The sequence below is a fragment of the Pipra filicauda genome, unplaced genomic scaffold (genome assembly GCF_003945595.2).
Source record: "Pipra filicauda isolate LSUMZ 115617 unplaced genomic scaffold, ASM394559v2 scaffold61_size3293851_pilon, whole genome shotgun sequence".
In the NCBI taxonomy this organism is placed as follows: Eukaryota; Metazoa; Chordata; class Aves; order Passeriformes; family Pipridae; genus Pipra; species Pipra filicauda.
The window spans coordinates 2,393,305-2,414,217 of record NW_024104776.1 but is presented as its reverse complement, the minus strand read 5'-3'; the positions used below and the strand labels follow the sequence as shown (position 1 = coordinate 2,414,217).

Sequence of the window (20,913 nt, the reverse complement as noted above, 5' to 3'; positions counted from 1 at the left end):
TAGAGTAAGGAATTAATCCTGACAATAATCATACAGGTTTGTGTGACTCAGGAATTAGTGCGATTGATAGGCCTTTAACTGGACTGAAATGATCTTTTCTTACTGGAGTATGAGTTCAATGCACAGCATCTGTAGTGTTTCCAGCTGGTGAATAAATAAGTTTGTAGCATTTCTCAATGGCATGCTGACAGGATGCAGCATGACATAGTCTGCTATGTGAGGAATTGATAAGGAAAAATCATGCCTATTCAAGCAATCACAAACAATTGCTTCTGCAATCACAGTCAGAGGAAGGACCTAGGAGGTATTAATGTAAAGATATATTTAATTCACCTCATATTTTACCATGACTTGAAAATGACAGTGAAACCAAGTACAGAAAAAGAACAGTCCCGCTGACTACAGGCAGAGTCCTTAGGGAATGTATTGCATGGGAGTAAATACAATACCCAGTAGTGCGAAATCACTGTGTGATACATAAGCATCTGTTTACAGTATTTGGGGTGCATTTGCACTGGAATTATGGGACAGAGATGTGTTCTTAAAGCTAATATCTCAAATCTCAATAATGAGTTTTACTTTATATTTCAAAATCATCTTGGAACACATGAACAACATTTATTTTGTGTGTGTTGACCTGGAAGATCAGCTCCACCCATTTACACACTCTCTTGAAGCACATATTCTTAGGATATTGGATTTTCAGCATCAACTTTTCTGCTTTACAAATTCAATTCTACTCACTTGCAATGCCATGTAGACATACTTTTCAGAGCCAAGTGTAAAGTTAGTGGGCACAAACAATAATCTATGTATACAGTACTCAGTGAAGCTCCTTCAGTAGCAGGGAGGTTAGTGTACTTCTTAGAAGGTAGCTCCTATTTCCTGATACTCCAGTGCAGGTCTGCCTGGAATGGGAAGAATGCAAAGCATTAGTTGCTTCATACTTTTTTTTTTAATTCAGAATTGTATGAACATGTTTCAGTAGAATAGTCCATTTTGAGTAATTTTTAACTTACTGTTATGTGTATTCTTCATTTGTCTTAATTAAATAGCATTTTTCCTGTACTGGAAGACTGCAATTTTTACTAACAGAGAAAGGACATTGGAAAGGTTCAAAGATGGGCACACAGACATCTAGACCAAGTTCTTAATGGTATGGATATTCCAAAAAAATCCTTTCTTAAAAATACTGAGGATTAAAATTTTCTTGTACTGTTGGGTTTTTTCCTAAATTTGTTTAAGGAAAATGTTTGCTAATGTTATCCAAGTGACTCAGACTCACTTATTCAAATAAACATTTGCAAATACTTCCTGCTCTCACTTGCCCTATGCATTCTATTAGGGAAAGCATTCTGACTACTTGCCCTCAAACAGAAAAGCTAAGTATTTTCTGAGGTACATTCTTTGATGTTTTTGTATATTCTACAGAGTAAAACAGGTATATAAGTTTACATAGTCATATTTGCAATGAAATATCTTGTTCGTAATTCCTCGAGGGAGAGTATGGCTTTGTATTCTTATTTTTGTAAGGAAGTTTCCTATACTATTTGGGTAAAAATAATTAGGCTCAGAAGAATGTTCAAATAGATGTTATGGTAGTAAGCACGCTCATTAAACTTTCCAAAGCACCGAGCAGGCATTACCAACAAAGTGATCTTCATGAAGAGGGATAGTTACTAACTCCATCAGTACCCTTCTAGAAAAAAATTAAAGCTCTAAGTTTGAATGACAAGTTCTATTAAAGTCACAGAAATCAGAAGAGTACAATTATTTGCCTGCTGAGTTTCATTTTGTTATATCTTCTCATGTACATGTGTCTATTTACAAAAATCCATTCAGAAATGAGTAATAGTGGGAACATTTTAGTAGCAAATATGTTTATCTAACTTCCTTCATCTTACTCTATCTAATCTTCTATTATTCCTGATTTTTCTCATTGCTATTGTGTAAATTATAGAACTGACAGAATTCTATAAATTACAGAAACAGACCCTGACTATCATGTTTAAATGAAGTAGCTTTACACTGCAGTTTCATAACCAGTTTAATATGACATAAACCAGCTCAACCATCAAAGAATCATCCCATCACCCCCTCATTCCTGGGTGATTATTCCTCCACCCATAACTGCAGGCACATGAAGTCATACAGCATTGCAATGAACTGCCTCAGAGAAGTCATCTGAGATAATTAACCTGGGGGAAAAAAAAAAGACAACAAAAAAATAAAAATACATTTAAAAATACATTCCTCTATCAGCTAGGTGTTTTTCCAAAGAAACTTCTTCAGCTGCTTGGTGGTGATGGTTTTTAATTTTTATTTTTACAACACAAGGGACAATGTTTGGAGCAAGAAAATACTGCCAAGAATTTCAGGGAGTAGTGCCACCTTATGCAGACTTAAACTAACATAATATGATGACATCATCATTCAGTCGATTCTGTGTACTCCAAAGAGCTATTAACTAAAATGACTACAATGCTACTCAAAGCAAAATAAAAATAACCTGGCTTAAAGTAATCCAATGAAATCTGAAGTAAAACGAGTGCATCATATAGTCTGTTTGCCAGATATAAATGGTAAAATGCAATGTCAACATATATATCTATGGTTTAAAAAAGAAGCAGGAAATCTGTGAAAATTTCTTATTTAAAAAAAAAAAAAGTGAATTAACAGTGTGATTTTGCAATGCGGCTTTGTTACCTGCATAAGTAAAAAAATAGAGACAGGAATCTTCCATCATAGGAGTTATCCTTTGCATTGGTTATTTTTTCATGAACTAAATGTGAATTTCACAGTGGATTAAAGTGCTTAAAGTGAGATATTGACAAATGCAGGCACGTACATGCAGAGTTCTGAGGCCTTCAGCTGGGAGGCACTGTAATTCTGCATGCGCCCAGCTTGTTTCTTCACATTTGCCAAACTCGGCAGTTTGTACATCCCACTCATGCTCTCTGAGCAGCATGAGCAGCTGGTTTGCACCAAAGCCAGGTCAAGACCTGCAAGCTAAACATTCTTTAGCACACTTGGCCCTGATAGGGTTGGGTTGATCTTTCTTTAAAGTGCAGCTACTGCTTTTCTTTATAGGGGAGGAGATGACGTTAGCTCTTTTATTCTACTCTGTGTTAGCTCACAGGAAAGAGGAAAATATCCCGAGCTAGCAGAATGATATACCACTTCATCACAGGCTATTTTGTGCAACATATTTTTCACTTCTCAGTTTGAAACTCTGCTACTGAACTGAAAGAAGTGCAAGTGCCATGAAATTTCTGACCTATAAAGCAGCAGTGAGCATGTCTGAGTAGCCAGATGTTTAGGATATTAACCTGTGAAGAGAGAAGTCCTGTCCACACTCCAAAATTGTCTCCTGGTTTTGCTTTTCTTATATACTTTAGTGGTTACTGGGTAAAATATATACGTGGTGCAGAGGAGCAGGTGCTCCCTCCATCTTAAAATCTACACTATAGAGTCATTCTGTATCTCAGTCTGAGTCACCTAGAGTTCTCATAAGTTTTTCTTCTGCTCCATACTTCCTGCTAGATAGTTCCAGAGTCATTTGGCATGCTGAGTTTGATGGGATAATTTTCAGACAAGTAATTTTCATTGTTCATTATGGGGGAATTTATGATATTGGTTTAGGTGTTTGGTTCCATTTGGGGAATCAGACCACTAAAAAGTCAGCACTGAGACAATCTATCTATTTGGAAAGGGTCTGTCCTTATTCTTGCCAAATTCTGTAAATTATTTATGCTTACACCTGGGAGTTCAAACTGCAGGACTATAGTAATTAATAACATTTACTAAATTATTAATAACAATAATCACTATTATTATAGACATAATAATAATGGTAGCAATGGATTCACAATTTAAAAGCTAAATCTTTATTATAGAATAAAATTATAGGGGAAGAGGAAAAAGATTTATGTAAGAACTTCTGCCTTTCAAGCAGATAACTTCTTCAACAGAAAATATTTTTGATCACTTGATGTATAAAATCAACTTTTTACTTTTTCTCAAGTTCATGCATACAAAAGTTCTACCATAGAATTTTTTGGTTTGAGGCAAATTTGCTCTCTCGATATTTATTATGAGTAAGTCTGTGAAATTTATTCTTCACAGGCATGTATTAAGGTTGAAAATTTATTGGAGGTAGAGATGCTGACATCTCATTGCCAAAGCTCTATGTTATCCCAATTTTCCAGAGATTTTTTCAGTAATTAGTATGCTTCTGTGTCAATAAATCATTTTTATTTTCATTCTGAAACATAATTTCAGCCCATAGAGAAAAAGTAATAAATACTTATTATGCACATGATATATTGCTAATGAAGAAGATGATAAATTGCTAATGAAAAAAATATATTACGAAAGCCTTGATAGGTAATAAATATTACACTTAGAATACAATTTTCAGGTACTCAAACATTCTTGTTAGATTTCATATTCCCTTCATACACACAGAGCTCATCTCCTACAATTCCACAGGTTTCTTCCTGCTCCACCAAATCCAGTGGGACTTTGAACACCGATATCTGTAAGAGACATGTCAAGCTGTGAATTAGTTAAGGTAGAAGGACATCCAACATGATTTTATGCATCAGCAAGTTGTCCCACGTGATGCCAGGCCTGAAATAAAAAAAGATTGTCCAAGGAATATTTGGCAAAATCAGTCCTAGGAGAAAATGGGAAGAATCAAAATTCTGAGTGGAGGTCAGTGTGTTTGTCAGGGAGCTGCGAGAGAGTTGGGCTGAGAGCCAATTGTGACAACATTGCCAGCAGAGCAGGGGCCTCACCAGCATGGGAGCTGCTCCTGTATCTCCTGAGCAATAAGGGCAGGGCAGGGCCTGAGCAGTGATCACAGCAGCAGGATGGCTAAGCAGGGACATGGAGACAGGGATGAGCTGAAGCTAAGCTGGGATGTCAGCCCATGGGTGGTGGTCAGGATCAGGAATGGGGAGGTAGGAGGCTCAGTGCCTTGAAATTCTGAATCAACACAAAGGATGTTTTCTAGTTAAAGCATAATAAAAATACACAAGTGCTTATATTACCATTTTTTCTCTTTAGTTTTTTGTTATTAAAAAATCTCAATGCAGGGCATTTTTGTAACATACTATATTGTTTTTAAACAAAGCCAAATAATCATTTTCTTCCAATCCAATATCATGAATCATTTACCAGTTTCCCTTCCTTTAATATCTGATATATATTGTTTAGCATTAAAATGTTCTTATTTCACTCTCTCTGTTATCTTTCAGATATGGAATTCAGTTTATTAAATAGGAATTCATTAAGCCATGTGATGAATAGTGGCTTCACATCAGGTAGGACTCAGTCAAACAATAAAACAGTTGCTCTATTTTAAATGCCCTTTTTAGTCCCAATGACACAAGTGAAGATAATGCTTACTTAAACATTATCTTACTTAAGTGCACTTAATACAGATGCATAAGATGGGTATCCTGATTTGTAGTGGGAACTCGGATCCAAATAGTTATGTGCCCAACGTCATTATCTTTTAATCAAACACAACATTGTGCCAAATAATAAAGCAGTGCTCAGATCTCCCATTAAGGAAGAGCTCCTTTTCTTTTTCAGAGTAATAATAGGGGTTTATCAGCTGCAATTTATGCTTTAATAGTTTCTGACAAAACTGTTGTGCTCGCATAAAAGCCTAGCAAAATCGTCTTAAAATTTGCAATCCAAATTAAGTTTGCCTCTTCAATTTTTCTATTAATGCAGAAAAGTCTAGCTGTGTTAAGTATAGGTTGTCAAATTCTGTCTTATTCCTACCTGAGTCCTAAGATAACAAACAATTTGCACTATATCTAATATGTATCACTGAAAATTCCCATGTTCTTACATCTGAAGTGCTTTAAGAATGAAATAACAAAAAATGTACACTTTCCATTATCTGTTTTTATATTACAACAAAAATATTTGATTTTTCTTATTCTTATTTTCAGATATTTGCTGATTCACAAAAAAAACCCAAACAGATTTGGCAATTTAAAATACTCTTTACAATTTTAAGAGGAGTTTAACTGTTGGGGAAATACTGAAGTGTGGACATGTCAAATAATTCCTTACATTGCAACAGAGCATATATTCTTTTCATTTTTAAAATTTATATGCAAAAGATTTTAGCTCTAATATACCAATGCATGTGTGTCTATACTTGTGAAAGGAAGATCAGTGCCTTTTGCCCTATTGTAGCTTATTTTTAAAGTCAAGACCAAATTGAGTAGGCTGAACTCATTTAACAAAAACTCAGTCAATAAATTATAAGCTTTAAAATTAACAGAAAATTATCATCCACACATTCAGTTGCTGTTTTATCTTACTCTTATTAGCACTATTATACTAATCTTAGTATTAGTACTTGTTCTACTGAAATAAAAACAAAGGAAAAATAATTAACAGCTACTTAGCTGTTCTATATAACCAAAATAACATGAATGTAAGCTATTTAATACTTCCATCAATTGACCTTGAATACAGATTTCCAAATAATTTCAAATTTGCTTTTTCTCCAGATATGGATCCTCTCTGTCCAGAATACCTGTGTATGCTAATCCTTTAACCATGGAGCTGGAGGCAATCTGTTAGCCTTCTGTACGTGACTGAGACTCTCTGCTGCTCTGACTGAATGAATGCAGACTCTGCTGTGGGGAAATTTTAAACACAATTAACATTTTTCTACTGAATTTTCCATCTTATGCAGATGGAATGTATATATTTTAATATATGTATTTGTAACTATAAAAACTATTTAATCCTCAAAGACATTACCTTACAGAAGTTTTTCACAATTGTTTTCTTTACTTTCTAGAGCTCTATTGGCAAAGATACGGAAGCTAAAGATCACATCTAGAAGCAACTCAAATAATTTACATCTTCATGAATTAAATCTTCTTGTAGACAGCCTCTTGCTAAAAAGCAGCACACAGTCCAAGCTTTGACAGAGAGAAACTAAGATGAATGTATTTAGGACAGAAGAACATTTACACTTATCTATATTTATTATTTATATTTGCATGATCACTTCCATTTGCGTCAAAGTCCTTGTTCCTTTCCTACTTCATTAACATAAATCCCTTTCAGACATCAAAGTGGTTGCTGTACTCACAGAAGTATAGGTGATAGCATTGTCATTTCAGGGCAGCCATGGCATATAAGGAAAGAGTTCAGTAGTTAAGCCAATCTTCAATGACAGATTTGGATAACAATCCTCTGTGAATGTCATTTAGTAGAGTGTGAACAGCTGTGTTCTTTCATACTACAAAGCTTGGACCAGCAACAGACTGTCCTCTCTTCTTTTTTCCACCGTGTGGTGGGTTCACCTTGGCTGAATGCCAGGTGCCCACCCAGCCGCTCTATCCCTCCCCTTCCCAGCCGGACAGGGGAGAGAGTAAAGTGGGAAAAGAAAACAACAGAAATCGTGGGTTGTCATAAAGCAGTTTATATTTATGCAAAAAAGAAAACAAAAGCAGCGTGCACGCACACAAAGCAGAAGTCAGCAGTTAATCTCTACTTCCCATAACCAGCGATGCACACTGGTCGGCCACTTCTCTGAGAAGCAGGGCTCCAGCACACGCGTACGGTTGTCAGCAGGCAGCCATCAGAGACAATGAGTGCCTGCTGTCCTGCTGCTTGTCTCAGCTTTTATATCTGGGTTGACGTCATGTGGCCTGGAATATCGCCTTGGTCAGTGTGGGTCAGCTGGTCTACTTGAGTCCCCTCCCAGGATCTCGCCCTCGATTGAAGAAGGAATGTTACAGTGCTGTGCTCAGCAGTAGCCAAAACATGGGTGTGTTATCAACACTCCTCTAGCTACCAATGCAGAGCACGGCATTGTGAGGGCTGCTATGGGGAAATAAATTCCGGCTCAGTCAGACCCACCACACACCATAAAAAAAACCAAAAAACCAACAAACGAAAAAAAAATTAAGGACTAATGTTTTAATTCAGTAAGTATGGGAAGAATTACAGAATCACAGAATACTCTGAGTTGGAAGAAATCCACAGGGATCATGGAGTTGAACCAGAAGCTTCTACTGATCAGGCAATGCCTTTTCTACATAATCTCTGTAACAACTAATGTTCAGGAGCTTTCCGCCTCACACATTCATTTCCCTGTAAAATAAATCAAGAATATGATTCTATGTGGATGGCAAGAGTGTTAGTGACCCAGAAAAGTAGCCGGGAAATGCTGGCAAGGGGTTTGTCTTCAACTGTCTAGAGACACCCAGGGAGAAAACATTTAGCAAACAAGTAGGTGGAAAAACTTCATGCTATGGGGATTATGAACATCACTCAAAGCAATAGGTACATCCATCCCTCGGGGAATCAGCAGAACAAAGCTAAACCTTTCTTTTCAAGTACAACCAGCATCAAGTGCCTGGAACATTTATATCAAGAGGTAGTTTCCTACTTGATTCTTTGCTTACTGGAATTGGATATGTCCTTTACCTCCAGAAATGCTCTCCCCAGACAGACAGAGAAAATTACTGTCTCTTTTGTAATGGGGAAAAGAAAGATGTCACCCTTCTGCTATAGATGGAAAAAAAAAATTACATCATGGGAGAAACAGAAGGAAACTAAGTCCTTTGGGATACGGATAAGACACTTAACTGTGTATGTATGCCACTATATTTTGAGTTTAGCTTAGAACTGCTTGTATTTCACATTAAAGAGGAATACTAAAGGGCAGCTTAAATACAAAACATGAAGGCTATTTATAAAATGTATGGATATGTTATATACTTTCTGAACACACCAAGGATTACACTACTAAAGGAATTTGGACTGAAAATATCTAGCTTCTGGACCTTGATTTGTCTTAAGAGTAACGAGAAGCACATGAGGTTCAATAAAGGTCTCACTGGCTCAAAAATCCATATGTATTAGGACATAAATATGGGCACTTCAAGATTTCAAAAAGGAGCAGTAAGGCTCCTGCAGGGTTTGAATGACACCAGGATTAAGTATCATCCATCATAAAATTTTCAGAATCATAATTTTTGGCATTTAGTGCCTAATTTTTGCCTTATGTATGAGATAACCTTTCTATATATTATTTCTGTTTGATCCATGATCTTTGAATAAATTTCATATAGAGTTTTATAGAAGCATATGGAGTTTCACAGTGAAGTTGTTATGGACCAGATTTCAATGAGTCCTGTTTACTATTCCTTCTGGATTGATACTGTCCTTGGCAAATGGCCTCAGACAGTGATGCAGAAAATCCACGTTAGTATTCAGCTAATGTGCAGCTGGGACCTCTAATGACTCATGTTATTATATAATTGACTGAGATCTCCTAAAGGAAAGGAACAAGATCATTACAAAAACCTCAGTATTCTCTCAGTCTTATAATGTTTCTGCTCTGAAGACAGAATTCCCTATTAAATACTCTGAAATGTCTAACGAAAGCTGTAGCTGCAATTTTGATGATATTTGCAATTGAGAAGCCTCTAGCTATTCTAATTGTTTCACCTGCTTGAAAAAGGGATAAAGGCCAGAAAAAAAGGTCAAAATGAAATTAAGAGATAAGCAAAAATTAGAGATGAGGATGCTACATTTAGCTCAGTGAGAATTACAGAGTATTTTGAGGTCAGGGTTAATACCTAGTGTCTGAGCTCTACACCAAGAAACTGCTGCAGATGATGGATTAGGTTTACTGGCATATTTTAATAGATTGGGGCAGCAAGGATTCCTGGTAATATTTATCTCAAACATCAGCATTTCTCTATTTCTAATTAATCTAAAGCTAACTTGACATATTGTCAGAGGTTTAATGAAATTTGATGCCATCTACTGAGCACCATCAATGACAACTTTACTTGGGAAAGAAGAAGAAAAAACTACAGTTAGTTGAAAAGTTAAGACAGGTGTGGCCAGTTAGAACATCTGAAACAAATAGGTTTAAAATCGGAAGTAGTGTGGTAGCAGATTTAACTACTTCTATAAACAAGCAACAGAATAGTAATGAGGACTCACTGAGCACAAACAATGTTTTTGATCCTTGAGCTGGGAACAGTTTCTGTTTTCAGTCCTGCACTGGTATCCTGCACTAAACTTTTATTCCAGTGTTAGACAGAATCAGAAAGTTACTCAATACAAATGAGCATACGAGAACATTACATAATATCCCTTGCAGTTCAAAGACAAAGAACAAGGAAGAACATACAAAGGCACGGAAGAAATTCCTCTCATCTAAGACATCAAAAGGAAGAAAGGTCTGGGATAGCTGTAAAATATTTGAATAGAATTTCCTTCTACAAATAAAGACCTTTCCTTATAGAAACACTTCTGCAAATGCAGTATGAAAAAAGTTAATTCTGAAAATTCAGGTATAATGGAAGTATTCAACATATGACATCGAATTGCTGCATAACAAAAAAAGAAATCCTTGACATCTTCTGCATTTTGAATATTTTCACGTTTTCCTGATTAGCATATTTAATTTATTCAATTTTATACAATCCATCATACATATTCATAAATATTTTGTTTGGGTTTAACAGTAAATAAAATTAATAGTGTGTCCCTAATTTAATCTTCTTGTCTGATACAATATATCAAATTTAATTTGCCTCTGTAAATAATGCTTGGAAGGGAATTTTTTCAGAGTTATGCCTTTCAACACTTTTCTTGTAGGTAATGGAATATATAAAAATAAATCACATTTCACACAAGCATTTTATGGTATGCCATCACCAAATATCCAGATAAGCTCAAACCTTAAGTATTAAAATGAAACAGTTAACTTGCAGATAAATCTTCAAATCTTCTCACCTAAAAAATTATTTTTAAAGGCCTAATGAACTGTTAGGGATAAGAACTGAAAATTGCCATATATTAGATTCTTTCTCATCTTTAAGATAAATACAGATTTATTTTAGTTGGACATAAAAATAAATTCCAGTACTCTGATTTATTATCTTAAATCATAGAAAGGTTAACTATAATAATGCATGAAGATGTGCCTTTTTTTACCCTCATTGCCTAGGGAAAATGTGAATATATTTCCCTCACTTAAATAAAATACATGGCTGAACTGAGATTAAAATTAGAAATGTATTTCTGAACATATGAATATGACAGTACTGACTATATTTAATAGCTGATGACTATAACTGTTGTGCTTGAGTTGGCCTTCCATTCTCTAAAATAGAATTCTTTATGTATCACACCACATTGCTGAATACTGTTAATCTTCAATATATTTAACATAGTAGGCTAAAAAAAAAATTCTTGTGGGTTTTACTTCAAGAAAGTATGTTTGAGACAGTCAGTTTGGTCAGACATTTTTTTGGCCTATTTTGGAAAAAAAACCACAAACAAACCAACTCACCTCAAAACAAGACAGAAATTTTGTGGAAATTTAAAATGCTTCCTGTCATGGGAGCTACATTTTAAGACATAAGCTAGAACCTTTCATTCATAAACATTTAAGAAGGAGATAATTTAAATTCTCTTGTTTGACTGGCTTTTTGGGGTTATTTATTTTGGGTCTCTTTTTGTTTAGGTGTCCATGTATTGCCCCCCCCACCTCCCAAATTAATATGAGACTGTATAATGGACTTTGCTAGGAGTCTACAAGCTACCTTTTTTTATTCCTAGGCTGTATGTGACACTAATACACTCAATATAATTTCTTTACTATTAGAATAATTTTGAACTTAAAGAATTTCTGTTATCCTCTGTGGCTCACTACACAGTTTTCAAAAGTAATGCATATTCAGCACATACAGCAAGAAGAGTCAGGAGTGAAGTTTGCACACACTGTCAACAACTCCTAGTGACCAAATGAAATATGCAACTAAGCTTCTTCTCAGAAATTAGGAACATCAGAGAAGTCAAGCCACTACTGGGAAGAGAAATCTGAAATATTATTTGATAATTATGTAGCTGCCAAGTACTATTAACACTTTCTCAAAAAAAAAAAAAACAACAAAAAAAAAACAAAACAAAAAAAAACAAAAACAAAAACAAAAACTTTTTTCTTAAGTAGATACTGTTAGTATCTTTTCTATCTCTTCTTCTGACACCCAAAGGTTTGTTCATTTTGGCATTTCTGTGGACTGAGAGCTTTACAGATCATGAAAGCAAAGGAAAAACTCATGCAACATCTACAAGTGGAAAGCTTTATTGTGAGCAAAGAAGACGGCTTCATTTTTCCTTGAATACCAAACTGAGTATTCCAAATATAGCAGGAAATCTATAGATTTATTTTGAAGACTTTAGGGGAAGAAAAGCAAATTTAACAGAAATGCAGTAAAGGGGAGATTTCACATGCTAATTCACCTGGAAAGATTTATTCCTCACTTTTCAAGAGGTATTACCAAAAAAAGAAATCAAAACAGTAGAATGATAGGTGTTTTTTAAATTCCTATTTTTATTGTCAGTAAGGCAAAGAAATTCTCAGCACATACCTAACAGAGACTATTGAAACTGCGTAAAAAAAAACAAGTCATTGAATTATGACAACTCTACTACAATATCCAGGTAAATATTTCTTCTACCATACTCAGAATTGATAGTGTTGGCATGTTCATAGCTACAATGTGACACCACACTTTTTCAACATGCTCAGAAGGTTACTTAATCTCATCACATAGGGACACAAACTACGGTGATACTACTGAAATGCTATTGCTACATAACTGAAGATTCTGCAGCACCTGCAAAATTATCTTACCACAAAACCCCACGAACACCTACTAGTAGAAATAATGGAATACTAGAGGAAAATAAGGGAGGTATGGGAAATACCAGTAAATCCAAAATTCTTGTGAGAAAATCCAAAATTCAGGGACAGTTTCATTATAAGAATATATAATTTTGACTCTTAAAACACATGGAGAAGGTTAGCACTAAAACAGTACCAATCATCTGTGGAAGATACATTTCCATTCACCTTCTTAACCTTTCAGCTGGGAGGCCTGGGTGTTGTAAACAAAGGATAAAGTCACCTGTCCTTCTCTAATTCAGAAGTTTCCTAGCTGTATTGAATCAAAAAGGCACAGCTGTGGAATTAGAGCTTTTCCCATAAACCTAAATGCATATAATGTATTTGAGAAATTTTTTTGGAAAATGAAACACATGAAAAGCATTCAATTGTGAAAGCCAATAAATTGGTATTAATTATTCAATCAGTTTTTTGGATTCCTGATACTGGAACTGTAACACATCAAGAGTAGTAATACTAAATTTATTATTAACAAAAACAAAAAAAAAAAAAAAAGGAAAAAAAAAAGGAACAGTTAAACTCTTCAGTTGATTTGTAATGATTTAGTTACTCCACAACCTCCACAGTTTTCATTGCCTCACAACTAGGGAAATATAAGTGCACGCAGAACTGACCTGAGCTACAACACTGGGGCTCAGGGGCCCAGTGTCTGTTAGGCGGGATTTAAGGCACATCCGCTACCACCTCTTTGCAACGTCCCAAGGACAGTACATTTCATGCAGAGGGAGAGATTTGCTATGAGTGCTGTAGTTCAGGAGAATCTGAGAAATACGCATTGCAAGAAATCAAGAGAAGAGAGAGTGAAAGCACATCATTTATAAAACAGCTTGACTGAGCAAGTAAGTCTGATTACCTGCACTGTGCAACTATTGTCATGACGGCTCAACGGGGAGCACGTTCATTTGTCACTTCCACCTACCATGTCTCAAGACATACAAGTGTTACATTGAATGCATCCCTCAGCAGTTGGTTTGCAGCCCGCTTTCTGGCACGTCTCAAATCCTTAAATAAATGCTCAGGACTATGCTCACTCCTCTCTATCACCCTATTTCTAACCTCTTTCAAAGTGTCTGCACACCAGCTTTAGCTCACTGGCTTTGCGTTTTCCCAGGTTACTCTCCGTTACAGGTATTTGCGCTTGAAATAGGTGAGAGTGCTCCTCCCGGGGCTCCACGGCCTGCGGGACCCTGCCAGGGCCAGGGTGCTGCCAGAGGGGCATGACCCAGAGCGGGTCAGGGTGGTATAAGGAGAGGGAGAGGTGGAGCGGGGTAGGGTGGTGTAGGCAGAGCGGGACAAGGTGTTGTAGGAGGAGCGGGACAAGGAGCTGTATGGAGGGCGTGTGAGGGTGCCGTAGGCGGTGCGGGTGGATGAGGAGTAGCCTGAACGCCCCTCGGGGCTCCACAGTGACCGGGAGGTGGGAGCCCACTGGGAGCCCAAGCGAGTGGTGGTGTCATAGGAGGGGCCCCACTGAGAACCACACAATGAGCGAGACCCCTGTGTGCCCACAAACCGGGAGATGGAACGAGAGGTAGGGGCACAGAGGGAGTGGGCCGTGACAGCTGACAGGGGGCGTGGGGATGGGGGGCACGGGAGGCAGGCTGCTGCCGATGACTCCAAGGGGTGAGCTGCAGGAGAGCTGGCAGGGCGGGCCCCCATGGCCCCCAGAGAGGCAGAGGTAGGGGAGCACAGCGAGTGGGCTGCGGGGGGCCCTACTGGGCGTGGGGCCGGAGAGCACAGTGAGTGGGCTGCTGGGGGTCCCACGGGACGGGGGGCTGGGGAGCTCCCCATCTGCAGCCCTGTTGGGGTGGTGCTATGGTCAGCAGCGCGGGGCACCGGGGAAGCCGTTGGGCAGGGGCTTGGGGAGCACACACCGCGGGCTACCGGAGCACTCAGGGGTTGGGAGGCCAGGGTGGCCATTGGGCCACATGGAGGCTGGGTGGTGGGAGAGGGTGTGGAGCCACAGACAACATGCGAGATGGAAGCACCAGGCACTGAAAGGGGTGCTGCAGGTGGCATGGGACTGCCAATGGTGTGGACTACTGGAGAGCACATAGAGTAGGATGGTGGAGCAGACATATGGGTAGGGACTGCCTGGGTTGCCACAGCAGGACTGGGGCCAGCCATGAAGTGGGTCAGCAATGCACTCACCGCATTATTCGCGGGGACAGAGACAGAATAGGACATCGGCCCCCCTCCAGCTCCAGGCAAATGAGTGGGAGCAGGACCTGTCTCAAAAACCACGTGAGGCATAGGAGTACACACAGGGTTGGATGTTGGGGCAGGCACGGAGCCATACATGGATGAAGGCATTGGAGTACACGTAGCAGGAGGCACAGTCTCGCATATGACACGGAAGCCAGGATCACATCCCATCTCAAAACCAGAATTGATGCTTGGATTGAATCCTTGGTTGCAGATGGAGTTGCATAAGGGATGGCCTGCAGGGAGGTACACGAAGTCGTACACAGGCTGGCCCCCTGCACTGCAGTTTGGGTTGCACACTGGGATACATATATATTCACACATGGAGTTGAACGCAGGGTCTGCCACAGGGACAGGCCCAGAGCCATTCATGGGGACAGAGCCATTCTCACACACTGGGACTGACCCATTCTGGCTGACAGGCAGGACACCGTTCTGGCCTGCAGAGCAACACACTTCAGCCTTGGCACATCCCTTGCAGTAGGCAAACTTGTGGCATCCAAAGTTGGCCAGGAGCCGGTGGCTGCCAAGCCTGTAAGGTGTGAACTCCACAATGGTCCGTGCTTGTTGGTTGGATGCCAGCGTTCCCAAACTGGAGCAACAGAAGGAAAAGAATTAGGACCCTGGGTAGCTCAGAGACCCGAAGCACTACAAGATGAGCACACAAAACTGGGTTTGATTTGCTACAACAGTTTTAGAGACAAAGTGTTTTGATAACTTTTTATTCTTGACTTCCTCCAAAAAAGCCCACATTCTTTGTTTTGGAAAGTGTGGTAAAAACTTCTGTCCCAAGAGAAAATTTAGAAAACTCCTGTAGTCAATTCTGTAATTGGAACTGGAAAATAATTTGTGATATTGTCTTGAATTCTTCAAAAATGTAGTGCCCTTCTGCCTCAAAGATGTATTTACTGCTTCCCATTTCCAGCAGTCTAAGTTTGATCAGGCAGTTTTTTGGAATTGACTTCATTATTATTCAGTGAGAACAATTCCTAATTGCTTCCCCTCAAAACTAGTCATACTTTTGTCAGTTCTCCTTGTCACAAAGAGCAGCAATGCATATTAATGAACAGCTACTTTTCCTAGGAAAACTAACAGAAAGTTTCCAGTTTCCTGTGATTAACGTTATGAGTTTAGAATGCATATTGCTATTTCTCACTGTCATTCTCTAATTGTTCCTATATGTGGTGCCAGTTCATGAATATTTAGAGGAATTATATTAAAAGTCGATAGGACTGTAAGGGGCTCAGTTAGCACTTCTTGTAAAGACAAGAGTGAATTCCCTTTCAGACAGGAATTTGATATATCTACTTAAATTAAATCTTGAGAAAAAATGAAGCAGCAGTGTATCTGCCAGCTTTAAATGATCCATCAGTTTCAAGAGGAGTGAGGCTTTTAATGGAGTCTCAGACTAATAAAGGACAAAAAGTCATGTTCGGATGGTAAACACCAAAAAATCAGAACTAATGTCTTCTTTGAAACCTGCTATGATCTTGCACACCTTAGTCACCCCCCAATATTATCCCCATTTAAATAACTGATGATCTTACTCAATTGTCATTGGCTCTTTGAATAAACCACAGCCTTCTAATGTCATTACACAGTTCTTCATATCTTCCTGGAGAGGATTGCAGAAGGAGATCTCTGCAGTACATGGTACCTTTAGTCTGGGCTGGCTCAGTAGCTAGTCAGAAAATAAACACATTTTTTGTTTTGTAACCCTTAGAAAATTAACACTGAAGTAAATAAATGTAAGGAATAAAAAAAAAAAAAAAGGTGTTATTCATACATGTTTCTCTCTGATTTACTTCTATGATCTCTATAATTTAAGCCAACTGTTATACTTTAAAAATCATGTTGACCTTGTTAAAATAAAACATATAGTAAAAAAAAAGAAAAATGTGAAGTATTTCAAGATCGTTGCCCTTGTACCTAGGAGATAGCCAATAAGAATCCTTAAGTCTGATCCTTAGATCACAAATTCCATAATTGGAGTTCTTTACCTTTACAATAACAGGTGGTCTGTTGATCACGATATCCCTGCTCACCATCAGAACTTCTCCACACTCTGGATCTGAGACAGCAACTACTTTCATAATGTTGTGATCACACAGGTAAGGTCCATATTGACTATACGATATACACAGTGGAATTTTTTTTACTGTAAAACAAATTAATTTTTTTACAAGGAGATTAGTTTATTATTATTATTATTATTATTATTATTATTATTATTATTACTCAAAATTTGGAAACTTTCATTCCAGTGCAATCTTCAAGGAATAATTCAAACGTAGGTAAATTAAAGCTTAGTAAAATAGAATTTTAATATCAGTGTAAAATTTTGTCTTATAATGATGTGGTTTTTTTCCAGAAAAAAATATATTAACCATGGAAACCGGTGTTTATGTTCTGCTACACCTTTGCACTTCCCAACATATGGTATGTCTAGGTACTCTAAGCGAGACTTTTACACTGGCTAATATCTTCTGGCCAAAGAAAATAATGCTTTTCTGACAGAAAACTGCAACTTAATCTTTGTATTGAGTATAGAGACCAGAATTGAAATTTTATTGGAAACAATTCTTTAAAGAATCTGTAAGATTTGAAAAATTAAGGAAAGACTACAGTGTACCTGTCACTCTACATGTAGTATTGATGCTGTGTTAATTTTTGAGTGATCACCCTACAGGGAATTCAGCTGTCAGTATTTAACACTGTATACATTTCCCTTCCCTTCACTTCACCTCTATTAAGAAGTCTCCACAAATCCTAAATCAGCAATCTCCTGAAAAAAATAGGGTATGAGACAATTTCACCTTCTTACCTTCTCTTGGACCCAGTGTGACATTCACACTGTCTTTCCAAAACTGATCCATTGGGCAACCACTATAGGTTATAATTTGTGCGCACAAATTAAACTTCAGGGTTTTGTTTTCATTACGCAAATTTTCAAGCAGCCAGTGCAGCTGGACATCTTCACCATACATTGGGCAGTTAGCCATCTTTAACCTCATGTTGATACCAGAGTCACTCAAAAATGGGTTTTTCAGAGATGATAACTCTCTGTCAATATGACAGTTGGAAGCGTTACAGTACCCTGGGTGAATTCTTCTGTAAGCCCGGTAATAGGCTTCTTTGTTTTTCACAGAACCTGTTGAAGAAGACATGATAATGAATATGCTGGAGGTACATGAAGCCTATTATTATTCTACCCAAATAATAAAGATAATTAAATTTATTGCTGCTTCTTCTTGGAACCTAAAATACCCAGTTGGTGTAGCACAAATCCACCAGATAATGAAACACGAGATACAGCAGTCTGAATGCACAGAAGAAAATAAATGTCTCATGAAATAAAAGTTTAAAAAAATTATTTTACTTTTAAGTAGTTAAATTTAAAGATGGTCATGTAAATCTTAAAATGTGTGGTTAGTAAAACTAAAAATATAATTCTTTATAAGGATAAGGGTGAATATGGAATCCTACCAGGTCTCCCAAAAGGCAAAATACACCATTAAAAAAAAGAAATTATCACTTTTTTTCTTTTTTGTTCCTATTAAAAAGAAAACAAAATAAAAACATGCAAACACATAAAAAACACACACTAAAAAATCCCCAACCAAGTAACCAAAAAAAAAAAAAAGAAACCCACAGAGCCTGCAATTGTACAATCAGCTGTGACGCACCCTTCATTCCTTTAGGCAATTCTGCCTATTGAAATCCTCCCTTCTACTGGAATATGAAAATCAGTAATCCATAGCGCAAAGTAAGAACAGCAGAATATTTTAATAATATGTGAATTTAGTAAGTAGGCATATTTTCTGACAGACCTGGTACAAGAAGCAACAAGACATTAATCCTAGGTTTAGAAGAATTTGTGGGGGTTTTTTAGATTCTCTCAAGTCTGGTAATATTTTAAACTACTGTACAGGTGAGACAAAAATATGTACATATGAATGGTGTCATTCAAAGGGCTGGAAGGTATGTCCTTAGAGCAGCTAAGGGCTTAGGGTTTGTCTAGTTTGGAGAAAAGGAGACTGAGGGCTTATCTCATTGTCCTCTGCAGCTTCCTGATAAGGAGAAGCGGAAAGGAAGGTGCCGAGCTCTTTATCCCAGTGTCCAGTGACAGGAAGTATGGGAATGGTTTAAAACCATGCCAGGAAAGGTTTAGACTACACATTAAGAAGTATTTCTTTATTGAGAGACTGGTCAAACGCTAAAATAGACTTCCTAGAGGGGTGAGTTATGTCCCATGGTTGTCAGCACCTTAAAAAGAGGCATATGGACAATGCCCTTAATAGTATGTTTTAATTTTTAGTCAGTCCTGAAGTGTGAGGCAGTTGGATGAGATGATCATTGTAGGTCCTTCCAACTGAAACATCCTATCCTATCCTAAATGCATCTAATTACTATGTGCTTTGTTTGAATCATCTAAACACACTTAAGTTTAAGAATCAAGATCTTTGAACAGAAAAGAACCTTCCTCCTTCTCAAAAAAAGAAAAAAAGAAAATTTCAGATTATTCTACACATTTTAACACAGGAGAAATTACATTGATATTTTTATATGATTAGCATATAAAATTCCCTCTAGCCCATTTAATATACTTTCATCATACCTAGTTCATACTTGTAAGCTCCAGTGATATCTTCAAATTGCTCACTGCCAATACTCTTGGTGATTAGACGCTGTCCACATGGCCAAGTGTCACAGAAAAATTTTGTTCTTTTGCCATTGTTTTGGGAAAGCCAGCCAACATAGTTCGAATTTACTCGAGAAAACATATGATGACCATCATAATCCAAGTCCAGTTCCCCTTCCCTGATGCTTCGAACCCACGTAGGACCACTGCAAGCTGAACCTTGGCCACAGAACAAAAGTGTTATAACACATTGTAACCTGACTACAGAAACTCAACAACATAACACGAGGAAAATGATTACAACTATGGTAAACAGTTACCTCTGCCAGTTTCCAAGGGTGTTGGATCTAGACACTGCCAATCACCACAACACTGATTTATGTCTCTGCGAGCCATCCAAGATTCATTCCAGCAGTGATATCGCCTGTAGGATGAAGGAAGACATTTCTTGGATTATCACGTTTAATGCCTTACAATAGAGAAGAACCATACCAGAGATAATATTTTAATCAACAGAAGTCTTTCTATGTCTTAACACTGTTAATGATGTTTGGGGATAGGAGTGGTTTTGTTTGCTCAGACTGGAAATTTGCTTCAGAACCCCACAGACCTGATTGTAAGATGTGCTTCTTTTAGCTGATAACATGCCAACACAGTTCTTTTGTTTAAACAGTTTCTTTTCCTAACGCTTTCCTCCTGATTCTTTAGATTAAAATCATATACTTAGTTATATTTTTAATAGCTTAACAAAATATAAACCCTTAAGTATTTTATGCTAAAATCGGATCCTCATTACCCTAGTATTTCAGTTTGACCTCACCTTTGTGACATGTGATATGGTAGAAAATTCATTAAAAGGTCTCACAGATGAGATTTGGACACAAAAAAAATTTCCCATGATCTACCTCATACTTTTACAGTTACTAAGTTTGATAGCCTTATATTTCAGCTGAGAATAAACAACCAGCATGGATTCTCACAAGAAGCTTTGCTTTTTTCTTTTTTGAAAATATACATTAAGTGGACTGCCTCTTTAGTAATTTCAAGTTTTTGAAATGTATTATTAGAAAACTGAACAGCCTTACTACACCAGAGAAAGAGAGAAACCAAAGAGATACATTGATCTGCTAGATATCCCAGTTTTTCTATCATTAAATTTTTTTAAAAGAGCAAAAGAGTTTTATATTTTTCTTATTTACCATAGCTTGTCTTTGCCACACAGGTTTTTGCCAGTACAGTCAAAAATCTCATTGATACCAAGGGGATTCTCAGTTGAGCATGGAAAACAGAAATTCGTTACAACACGGCT

At 37.4% G+C, this 20,913-nt stretch overlaps 1 long non-coding RNA gene across 1 annotated transcript; it reads left to right on the top strand.

Annotated features, from left to right (window-relative positions):
- The first annotated feature begins 14,326 nt into the window (after positions 1 to 14,326).
- Positions 14,327 to 18,200, top strand: LOC120324641. Its single transcript, XR_005566103.1, has 4 exons — positions 14,327 to 14,435; positions 16,977 to 17,073; positions 17,334 to 17,401; positions 18,111 to 18,200. It is a non-coding gene; the product is annotated as an uncharacterized LOC120324641 (long non-coding RNA).
- Positions 18,201 to 20,913: the final 2,713 nt, after the last annotated feature.